This window comes from Euprymna scolopes, chromosome 4 (assembly GCF_053919585.1).
Source record: "Euprymna scolopes isolate OS-2025 chromosome 4, ASM5391958v1, whole genome shotgun sequence".
Lineage (NCBI taxonomy): Eukaryota > Metazoa > Mollusca > Cephalopoda > Sepiida > Sepiolidae > Euprymna > Euprymna scolopes.
This window is the reverse complement of record NC_136485.1, coordinates 128,108,846-128,121,264: the sequence shown is the minus strand read 5'-3', so window position 1 is coordinate 128,121,264 and position 12,419 is coordinate 128,108,846. Positions and strand designations below refer to the sequence as shown.

Sequence of the window (12,419 nt, the reverse complement as noted above, 5' to 3'; positions counted from 1 at the left end):
CTCACATCTCTGCGGTGACTCTGATGTCGGCGATACGATCAGTTTTTCTGTCTATATGTTTTTTATATAAGAATCATTATGGTTCTAATAATAATATATCTTATATTATTATTACTACTACTACTACTACTACTACTACTACTACTACTACTACTACTACTACTATCGCTCCGTTCGTTATCATGCTGTGAATCCATCCCTAACAAAGGAAAGTGGAATATTCGAAAATGTGGATGAAAAAATGAAAAAAAAAAAAAAAAATTGTTGTCGCTGTTGAGGCAAAGCTACTAAAGAATGATTTGTCTTTCTTGGCCTTTTGGCTAAGATCAAAGTGTAGTATCTTTTCTTCAGGTACTACATTTCAATTTATTCTCTCTCAGTGAAAGAGAAATCCTTTACGACTAAGACGTTTTTTCTCCACATTAAAAAACAACCCTGGTGTCTAAATCTGTCCCCTGGGGAGGCATTGTGAATAGGTACTATGTTTAATGTAACAAAGTTTTAATATTAAAAGAAAGTAACTGGAAAAAGTTATTTTTGATTTAATAACGAAGTTCCCTGGAAATGTCACTTCTGATTAATTATAAAATACCCTGGAAAATGTCCGTTCTGATTTTTTTTTTGTTTACTTGCCTTCCCACAAGGGCGGAATTTGACATGAGGTCGGTTATAAATTTAGGGGGAAACCAGTTCCCCAAAAGGGACACTCTGGTCAATAACAAAAATAAAAATTGTATCAGTAGTGAAGGATTTGTCGTCCATTAACCAAGACCACAAAGGGGCGGCATTTAAGTCACTAGAATGCTGAAACTTGTACTACACTCAGAAATTCATGTTGAAGCAACGGTTGCCTAATCCATCACCGTGTTATAGTTTTTATGTATTGCTTTCGAAAAGCTGCTGAAACAGTTTATGATTTAAACATTACATTATTTCAAGTATATTTTTAGCAGTGGGTTACGGGATAGGAATTCAGTCCCGGAAATTACTCACACCGTTTACGATTTAAACATTACTTTATTTCATGCATATTTTTGGGAGTGGGAGATATTAAATCAGTCCCGTAAATGGGTGAAACCGTTTACGCATTACACATTACTTTATTAATGTATATTTTTAACATTGGGGTGGGAAATATGAAGTCAGTTCCGGAAATGTCTGCAACTAGTTACGTTTTGGACACTACTTTATTTAATGTATATTTTTAACAGTAGGATGGTAGATAAGAAGTCGGTCCCGGAAATGGCTGAAAAAGTTTACGATTTATACTGTACTTTATTTCATGTATATTTTCAACAGTGGGTTGGGGATTATAAGTCAGTTCTAGAAATGACTGAAACAGTTTACTATTTAGACATTACATTATTTCATGAATATTTTATAGCAGTGGGTTTGGGATATAAAGTCGGTCGCGGAAATGGCTGAAACAGTTTACTATTTAGACATTCCATTATTTCATTATATTTTTAGCAGTGAGTTGGGGATATAAAGTCAGTCCCGGAAAGGGATGAAACAGTTAACGATTAACACATTACTTTATTTAATGTATATTTTAAACAGTGTGGTTGCGGATATGAAGTCAGTTCCGGGATTGAATGAGATGTGCAAATATACACTATCAGAAAGCGTCGCCCAGTATTGAGTGAGATAAGTGGAAAACATATAGGAGCAAAATACCCAGCTTCGCCAAATTTCGAATGAGATAGATGAAAGATATATATTAGCAGAATATGCGGCGTCACCCGGGATTGGATAAGATAGGCGAAACATATATACTATGCGAATACCCAGAATTTATTGATTTGTTTGTAATGAAATAATCAGCCCAGGCAATATATCAAAGTTATTGTATAAGTAAAGGGAATCGACATAGTGGGTTAAAGTTATGAAAATTATTGTCGAAATTAGTAACATATCCAAGAACTATGAAAATTGATGAAATGTGAGTTACTTGATTGGTGTGTTATAATAAGCCCAGACAATATATCAAATATGTTTTATAAGTAGGAGTGAGAGGTATAATGTGGGTTTTCAATTGTAAAAAAAATTAGTAACATATCTAGGATTATGCACATCGAGTATATGTGAGTTAATCGATTTTGAGTTTATAATAAAATAATCAGCCAAGGAAATATATCAAAGTAATTATTTTAGTAAAAGAGGTCGATAAGGATGGTTTAAATTACGAAAAATAATTGTCGAAATTAGTAACATATCCAAGAATTATGAAAAATGTAATGTCATTTAATGCATTAGTGTATTTGTAATGAAATCAGACCAGACAATATATCAAAGTAATTATTTTAGTAAGGGGGGTGATGATGTGGGTTAAAATGATGAAAAATGATTGTCGACATTAGTAAAATATCTAAGAATTATGAAAAATTACAAAATGTGAGTTAATTGATCGGTGTGTTTGAAATGAAATATACATCCCAGATAATATATCAAAGTTATTATTTGAGTAGTGAGGGGTTGATAATGTGGATTTAAAATATTAAAAATAATTGTTGAAGTGAGTATCATATCCAAGAATTAAGAAAAATGGTGAAGTGTTAGTTAATTGATAGTTGTGTTTTTTATATGAAATAATCAGCCCAGACAATATATCAAAGTAATTGTTTAGTAAGAGAGGGCGACAAGGATGGTTTAAATTATATAAAAAAATATTGTTGAAATTAGTAATCTATCCAAGAATTACGAAAAATGACGAAATGTGATTTAATTTATTGGTGTGGTTATAATAACATAATCCACCGAAACAATATATCAAAGTTATTAGGGTAAGGAAATAAGGAATGTTTAAATTATGAAAAATTATTGTCGAAATTAGTAACATATCCAAGAATTGTGGATAAATGATGAAATATTAGATAATTGATTGGTGTGTTTGTAAGGAAATAATCAACCTAGACAATATATCAAAGTTATTATTTAGTAAAAGTGAAGGGCAAAAAGTTATTATTTAGTAAAAGGGGAAGCGCGAAAATGTGGGTTAAAATTATGAAATATGATTGTCGAAAGTAACATATGCAAGAATTATAAAAAAATGATTAAATTGGAGTGTTTAAATTAGTGTGTTAAAATAATAAGCCCAGACAATATTTCAAAGTTATTATTTTATTAAGGAGGGGGCGATAATGTGGGTATAAATTATGAAAAATTATTGTCGAAATTAGTAACATACCCAAGAATTATGATAAATGATGAAATGGAGGTTAATTGATTAGTGTTTGTAATTAAATAATCAGCCCAGCAAATGTATCAAAGTTATTATTTTAGTAATGTTGGGCGACAATGTTGGTTTAAATTATAAATAAATATTGTCGAAATTAAACACATATCCAAGAATTACGAAAAATGATGAAATGTAAGTTGATTGATGTGTGTTTCTCTAATGAAATATTCAGTCTTGACAATATAGGAAAATTATTATTTTAGTAAAGTGTGCGATATGGTGAGTTTAAATGATGAAAAAATATTGTCAAAATTAGTTCCTTATACAAGAATTATTAAAAATGGTGAAATGTGAGTTAATTGATAGTTGTGTTTTTATAAAATAATGAGCCAACACAATATATCAAATTTAACATTTTAGTAAAGGGAGAGGCGATAATGTGAGCTGACATTATGAAAAAGTATTGTCGAACATAGTAACATATTGAATAATTTTGAAAATTGATAAAATGTGAGTTAATAGGCCGGTGTGTTTCTAATGAAATAATCAGCCCAGAAAATATATCAAAGTTATTATTTTAGTAAGGGGGCGATACAGTTTTATTAAAAAAAAGTAGAATAATATGATTGTGCCTCCATTCATGCTGAACAGAACGCTCACAGCATGCCCAGCAACAGTATATTACATATGAAAAATGCTGGTGTGGAATTTCCACAGGTCCCGATTGTTGTTATTATTATTATTATTATTATTATTATTATTATTATTATTATTATTATTATTTAATTTATTATTATGAAAATGAATAATCTGATGAGAAACCACATATTGGAGCAAAGGTGACGGGCAACGGCGGAAAATATAAGAACTGGGGGAAACTATTTATGAACAGGGTTTCTGACGACGACATCAGATATACATTTGCATCGGCGAATCGGGAGCATGCACAATGAGAGAAGTATCTTACTCCGGATTGGAATTGCAAAAAGGAAAAAAGAGAAAACAAATTAAATTGCGACCAAGGAATGTAGGGAACTGCAAATATATAAACTAAATCAACACAAAGACAATAAGACAGAGAGAAAGAACAACGCACTTCTTCTGTCATAACGATTGGACGCCATAGAAATGTACTTCCCATGCCGCCTTTAAATCTCCTGCCTTTCGGATTGTAATTATGTAAAAAAAAAATAAATAAATAAACATTGTTGATTTAACAAGTTGTTGTTGATTACAAAAAGAAACTAAGGTGGTCAGAGTTTATATTTTTTGAAAAAAAGCGCCTGTAAAATATATAGACGAATTATAATAATATTTTATTAAGGTTTTTCAAAACTATTTACAAAAACCTACGTGAACGTCGCTGATGGCAATAAATCTAATCTTATGTTACTTATATTGTCATTATAAATGTATCTTGCGATAACCATTTTCATATTTTATGAGATTTTTCAATTTTATTTAAGAAAAAATATATTACTGCATATTACAAAGTTGGACAATTCCAAGTATTTTTCAAAAAGAAAAGAGGTGAGTGAATGTGTGATCATTCATTTTGTTTGTTATTATGTGGGATGGATGGTGTCTTTACGACGGTATATATATATACAGTACAAAATAACGTTTGACCATGAAAGAGCCCATGATGAGCTTCTGTGTTTATACATTATAATAACGTTTACACAGCGATTCCCGTTAGATCACCGAGGTTAAGCAACGTTGAACCTGGTCAATACTAAATGGGTTACCATTTGGGACTTCTCGGTACTGTAAGTGGTCTCCGCTTCTCTCGGCATAGTTTCCCGTCGTCCTGGACTTCTTGCCACTGTACTCAAATAGTACTGAGAAAGGTTGGGTTGGATTGCTCAACACTTGCCTGGATTTTATATGTGCAGTTACCCCTACAGGGGGTATCCTTTGTCTTTCGAGACTACGCGGAGGCACTGTCTTGTATTTCAACTAGATATAATACAAAGTTGCAAATATTTTTTTTTATAAATATAGCAACTCGATAATATCATATTTAGTCGGCCATTTAATGCCACGTCAATGCATCTATAATATGTAATAAATTGGTACGAATAAGGCAATTGCACTTGTTTATGCGTCGTTTTTCTCACAATGAAATAATTATTGTTTATAATTTATACAGAGGTTTTATTCCAACTTGTCAGTGCTAAATAAATTAAAATGCGGAATACCGCTTGAAGCAGATACGAGAGCGTTTGTCGCTGGAAGAAAAAAAAGAAATGTGCATGTCAGCTGTCGAAGAAGCAAATTTAATTTAAAGCGATGGCTCAGAAAGGATTGCAATTAATTTCACAATGTCTTTGAAAAATCAGTACAAGATGCAGAAAATGTCAGAGCATGTTAATAAATCGGGAGAGAAAGTCACTTCAAACGACGTAATTTATCAAAAAAGGACAAGTTTTATTCGATAAATAATATATCAATTCTCATTGAAAAGCATTCCCCGATGAAGGTTTTTAACGTTCAATATTAAATTCGGTAATTGCATTAGTTCTATGAAGAATAAGACAAATAAAAATCAAATGATTTTTTTCATTATCGTTGTTCGCAGATGATCATCGATATTATGGGTTTGGTTTAATCATTAAATATCGAAGATTATTTAAAAATTATAGAGTATATATTATAAGAAACATTAAGGGGGTGCTTTATAAACTGCACTTTTTCCTAAGTTTCGAAAAAATCATAAACATGTAAATAACGTTTTCATTAGATATTCAATAAAGATGTATTCATATATGATACACTAATTTGTTTAATTTATATAAATTAATGTATGACTAAAATGGCCCGTAGAAATTCCATGGTACTTAAAAAGTAAAAAAAAAAAATCTTATAAAAAAATTTCAATAAAAATAAAATTGAACGAATAACGACGAATATAAAAAAAAATAGCAAAATCTTTTTAACCTCTGAAAGGTAAAGAAAATTAATTTTAAAGAATGTAGATTTTCTCAATGAAAATTTTATGCACAGCACATTGTTTTGTTTTCTTTTTTCTGATATTTTTACATAAAAGATAAAGAAAGAAATGAAGCATTTTCACATTTTTAAAAAAATTTAGCAGAAAATCATTAAAAAAAACCTTCAGTCGCCTCTGAACATGATTTTATTTAAAAATTATAAAAAATAGCCAATTAGAAACCGTATATAGTCGTCCATGTTTTTTTCTGTTTAAAATGTATGGAACAGAGACAGTTTTAATGATGTATTACTGATAAGCAGCGACTATAAATGTCGAAATATGAACGACCACATGAGATGACGTCACTCGATGAGCGTCCTTAAGATTATTTTATTGGTGCCTATACGACAATGGCATCACAATTTGGTGATACTTTCGACTGGGATATGGCGAACATTGATATTGATTTGTCTACATTTTTTCTTTCTAATTGAGGAAAAAAACAGACGTACGAACAGTAATGGAAAAAGAAAAGTCTTGCACTTATAGTCGTTGAGAGCATTGGTGGACGACAGACTTTATTTAATTGACTATCGAGTCAAAGCACAGATCGTAAAAACAACCAGAAAATAGCAGATGATAACAGAAGGAGCAAACAACCAGGAAAAACATATGCCATTAATTGTCCCCCTCTCTCTTGTCCATTCTCTGCTTTATTTGTGCCTTTTTTGTATTCAACATTGCAAAGAGTTTATGTAAACGGGTGATAGCCTTAGCAATAATAGTGGGATAAGATGATGAGCTTGTGAGAAATATGACAAAGGAAGATCAGTCGGGTGCTATTGAAAAAACCTCGGAATTTCCAACTAAAATGGCGATGATAGAAAATAAGGGTTTACTTTACGAGGTAAATCATTGTGAAATAGTAATGTTTCTATGTAGAGGAGCGACAAAGCCAGTATCTGGACTGATTTGTATCATTTATAAAAATAAGTCTTGCATAACCTAGTATAAACTTCCCGGGCGGCTAGAAAAAAGAATATACTGGCGCAAAAACAGCAGTAAGGGTCGAACGATAGAGCTTGTCAAGCGTATGCAGGGGTTGCGGTCTTAGCACACACGAAAGCAGAGCACCGTACCATGTACGTGACACAGACCATTCTGGTCAATACATTGATGTATGCGGAGCGGGAAAGAACGACCAAGATGGAAATTTTAAGAAATAATCTAAGCTCTTTGGATGAATCCTATAGGCAAGGAAGGAATCACGTTTTGTAGCGAGAGCGTATAGCAAAAGGGTATGGAGCAGAGGAATGCTTTAAATGTAGAAAGTAGCTGGGGGTTAGGGGAAGTTTGACAGAAAAACCTAGGGGCAATATGTAGAATATTTGCACGTCGACCACCGAGATATGGAATGGGACATTTAATGGAGAGTAGATAATACAGTGGATGTGTTATCGGCAGCTCCAGTAACTCTCGCTTCTCCTATTTTGTCATCCAGTCCTCATTCAATGAGTGATTTTTCTGACAAAGGGTGAAGAAAAAGCTGCTTAAAGGTCTGTAGTACTTAGTGACCAGTAGTGTGAGATGTCGGAAATTTTTCTGTCTATATCTGTCCTTGTGGCCATGTCACTAGTAAGGGTGCTGGAGGTAAACGTTTGTCTGGGCTGACGTTATCCGCCTGATAGTCAGGGACCCGAACCTTGGATTAACCACTAAGGAGGCTGTCCTATCAGCAGGAGCAAAGTACTGGGACTGCTGTATTGCCATTTGGTGAGTGGATCTGGACCATGCAGTAGTCTCTGGTGGGACCTCTCGATGTCATACTAGTGGGTAATTGTTACGGCTTTACCTTTTTGTGTGCTACAAAAAATAAATTTCCTGTCTTTTTCTCTCTTACTTTCCCTCTCTGTACTGCTCTAACCAAATATGCCGACCTATTCCACAAATCCCCAAACCACAACATGAAATATCTCCAGAATAAAAACTCGATTAAACCTAGAACCCCATCTTCCAATGTAGACCCCTACTACAAGGTTTCCTTCTCCAACATCAGGGGTCTACGTTCCAACCTTCCAGAGGTTGAAACCCAATTACAGGAGACGAAACCGGACATATTCTTTCTAAGTGAAACTGGAATAGGGCCGACCACTTCCCTAGATGAGTTCATAATTAACGGATACTCAAATTTAACAGCTAAATCTGACCCCCAAGATCGCCATGGGCATGGAATATGTGCCTACATTAAGGACGGCTTCTCGGCAGGGATATCTCTAGAGAAGATCCTAATTTACCATATATGTGCTTCAGGGTTGAACTTGCTAACACCACTGCATTTATATTTGCCCTCTATAGGCCCCACAACAGCGAGGTTACTATCTTTAAGAGCATATCTGAGAAAATAGACCACATACTGTCTTCACATCCCTCGGCTAACATCCACATCTGTGGTGACTTCAACGTCCATAACGTGGAATGGCTAACCCACTCAAATAAGACAGATGATGAGGGGAGGTTTTGTCATGATTTTGCCATTGCTTGTGATCTCACTCAGATTGTTCGCGAACCCACCCGTGTGCCCGATACACCCGGTCAATATGCAAGCCTCTTTGACCTTTTTCTCTCAACTTCCCCTGAACTATGTTCATGTTCCGTTCATTCTCCGCTAGGATCCTCCGACCACTCCGTCGTATCAGTTAAGATAAAAACGAAATGTAAGAAGCCCCCAGACGTACCCCTCCACCGTACTGTATACCGATACTCTATGGCCGACTGGGATAGCTTCCGTACATTCATATCTGATTTACCTCTGCACTCCATGTTAAAAAGGATGTGTCCTCTATAGTATCAGATCTGACCGAATGGTTAATTGCAGGCATATATCAATTTATACCATCTAAAAAATTCCAACAAAAACCTAACAGCCAGCCATGGTTCTCCCCCGAATGTGCTGCTGCTATCGCGCACAGAAATCACTTTTTCCATAGCTACCAACGTAATAGATGCACTGAGACTAAAGCTGCTTTTAGGTCTGCCAGCAACCACTGTAAAAGAGTAAGAAAAATGCAAGAGAGCTATATGCCAAGTCTGTTAAATCCAAGGTAGCTGATCAGCGGCTTGGATCACACCAGTTTTGGCAAATAACAAATAGGATCCTGAACAGAAGTGTGCGTTCTATCCCAACCATTATCAATGGACCAGAGGTCATCTTGTCAGCGTCAGACAAGGCCAAACTATTTGCAAAGAACTTTGCAGCTAATTCTATCCTATGCGACGAAGGTCATTGACTCCCCATATTTCCTCCTATAACACAGAACAAGCTAGGTAACATACAAATATCCGTGCATGAGGTCGCCAAGCTAATAAAGAACCTAGATTCCAGTAAAGCAACTGGCCCTGATGGCATCCCAATTATAGTGTTAAAAAAGCTTCAACCAGAACATGCTCCCATACTTACGAAACTATTTAACCGCTGCCTTAAGGAGAAGTGCTTTCCGACTCCCTGGAAGACCTCATCAGTTTGCCCTGTATTTAAGAATTCAGGTGATAAGTCATCTCCCTCTCAATACAGACCAATACGTCTCCTGTGTGTTATGAGTAAGTTGCGGGAATCCATATTAAATAGAGAAATAGTCAACCACCTCAGCAGGAATAACCTTCTTAGTGACACACAATATGTCTTCCGCTCTGCAAGATCAACCGCAGATGTGCTGACGGTTATATCACATAGGATTAGTGAATCTCTTGACAAAGGCTTCCTTTCGAGGGCAATTGCTCTCGACATATCAAAGGCCTTCGACAAGGTATGGCATAAGGGTCTACTTCACAAGATTTCCAGCTACGGTATAACTGGAAATGTTTCTCAATCATTTAATCATTTCTCTCCGATAGGCTCATAAGAGTAGTGGTAGATGGATAAAAATCGGAGGCCTGCAATATAAATGCTGGAGTCCCTCAGGGGTCAATCCTGGGCCCAACTCTCTTCCTGATTTACATCAATGACCTCCCTAAACACATACTTACATTATTCGTTGACATCTATGCTGATGACACGACCATCTACGGCAAAACATCAAAGGCTGTAAATTACAAAGTTCTCTCTGATTCTCTCTCCTCTGATCTCGAGCGCGTGGATCAGTGGGGGAAGATGTGGCTGGTTACCTTTAATGCATCCAAAACCAAACTCCTATCCTTACATCATCAACGCTCTGATCCCCATCTGGCATCAATTGTGATGGATGGCTCTCGTCTGGGTGAGGCCCCGTGTTTTGACAAGCTTCTGGGTTTGACCTTTACTCCTGATCTGAAATAGAACACGTACATCAAGTCTGTTGCCAAGGTCGCAGGAAAGATGGTGGGATCCTTCTACCGGTCCAGAAGATATCTCAATTCGGATGCAATTCTCTATCTATATAAAAGCCAAGTACGTCCAAGGATGGAGTACTGTTGCCATATCTGGGCAGGAGCTGCTAAGGACAGCCTATCCTGCCTTGACAGAGTACAAAATAGACTTCGTGGCTTAGTGGGGGATGCCCTTTTCTCTACCCTGCAACCTCTCTCCCACAGAAGAGACGTTGCGAGCCTGTCCTTGTTTTATCGTTATTTCCATGGCAGATGCTCGTCTGAACTTCAATCTCTGGTCCCCCCTCGCCAATCTTTCACGAAAAACACCCGTCTAGCTGAATCCACTGTGAAAAATTTTCCCACTCTATATCTGTGCCTAAATCAAAACGCAGATTCCATGAACAAAGCTTCTTTCTTAGAACTGCACGCCTGTGAAACTCTGTTCCGTCTGCCTGCTTCCCTTCGGACTACAACTTGGTTGTCTTCAAGTCCAATGTTAACAAATTCCTAATGAACCGCCCCCTTAAGTAAACATGTTAGCAAATCTCCTCACTAACGTAATGTACTTGCAATAATCCTTATCCCTGAGTGGCTTCCGGGCCTTGATAAGTGGTGATCACTGTGTAAAAAAAAAAAAAAAAAAAAGATATAAGTTCCATGCATGGAAGTACCGACATGCTGGATAAGCAAACGGGAGGGCCATCTTGCAATAGAATGCCCCATTTACTATGAGAAACAAGCCCGCTCATTTGATTCGCAACTCTACCAAATGTAGCCAGTTCGGCCACGAGGGCCGATCATGGAGTATAATAGAGGATCGAAGATAGAGGGGGGAAGTGCGAGAAACCTTGGCGCGTCACCTCGACGGAAGGGAAGAGGCTGAGTGAACATGATAAGTATTAGACTGAATACGTGTCGGATGAACGGCAAAAGCAGCCACTTCTTCACGAATTGTTGGTTCAAAAGTGCTGGTATTGTGGAGAGATTGGTCACATTAAAAGAGACTGTGCTGACCTGAGGAAACACCACTAGATCAAGAGCTCTTTGGAGGAGAAGTGGTCCGAACTAAAATCCACACCGAAGATGAACCTGGAGAGAGAAGTTGGAGAAGCAGATGAGGGAAAAGTTGACTGTCGGAATCTCCGATGTAAAGTGGGCGGGGTCCTACAAAAGAACTACGAAACTGAAAAAGAACCTAGATCGTCTCTTTGCCTACAGAGAGGAGACAACCCATCTGTGATGTGCTTAAATGGCCCACGCATTGATAGACACTCGATCGTCGATCTCCCTCATAAACCCTAAGATATGTCTGAAGTTGCCTGGGAAAAATAGTCTACATCCATCAGATCTGGTGTCAGTCAGGCCGATGGTAGCAAGATGCAAGCGGCTTCGTGCGTCTCAATATTAAATGTTAAAGATGAGCGAAAATGGGGGCAGTCTGAGAGATTTGTTTTCCCAGGTATAGACCAATATAACTGACGAATTCACAGTCGAGATATGAGAGATTTACAGTTACGTATAGAGGTACTAACAGTTTTTAGCAATGACATATGGTGCATAAGACTGGACTGTCGTTGATATTACGCCTAGAACATGTGGGCATGCAGCTAGATATGTTCTGCCTCGAACATCTGCCGCTGAGTATAATAACCCTGGGAAAATTGAAAGAAATGCTGCCGAATATACAAACTCAGTAATAACATAATTTGAATGTATCTGCCAACTAAACCGAAGAGCTCTGGATGTATAACGGCGCATTATGTTGGGTCACGTTGTTGTAAGGTAAAAGGCTCGTGGAGTTGGTGTCTGCTTCAGTGCTAGATCAAGATTGCATATTCGAACTATATCAGGTAGTCAATCTACCCATACAATATCGCCGAGCTGACTGAAAACTGAGAGCAGAAGTTAGATACGAGGTTGAGACGGATAGCTCTGACCCTAACCACGGCCAAAACGAAATGT

At 36.6% G+C, this 12,419-nt stretch overlaps 1 pseudogene; it reads left to right on the top strand.

Annotated features, from left to right (window-relative positions):
- Nucleotides 1-299: 299 nt before the first annotated feature.
- Nucleotides 300-446, top strand: LOC145273969 (U2 spliceosomal RNA; annotated as a pseudogene).
- The last annotated feature ends 11,973 nt before the right edge of the window (nucleotides 447-12,419 follow it).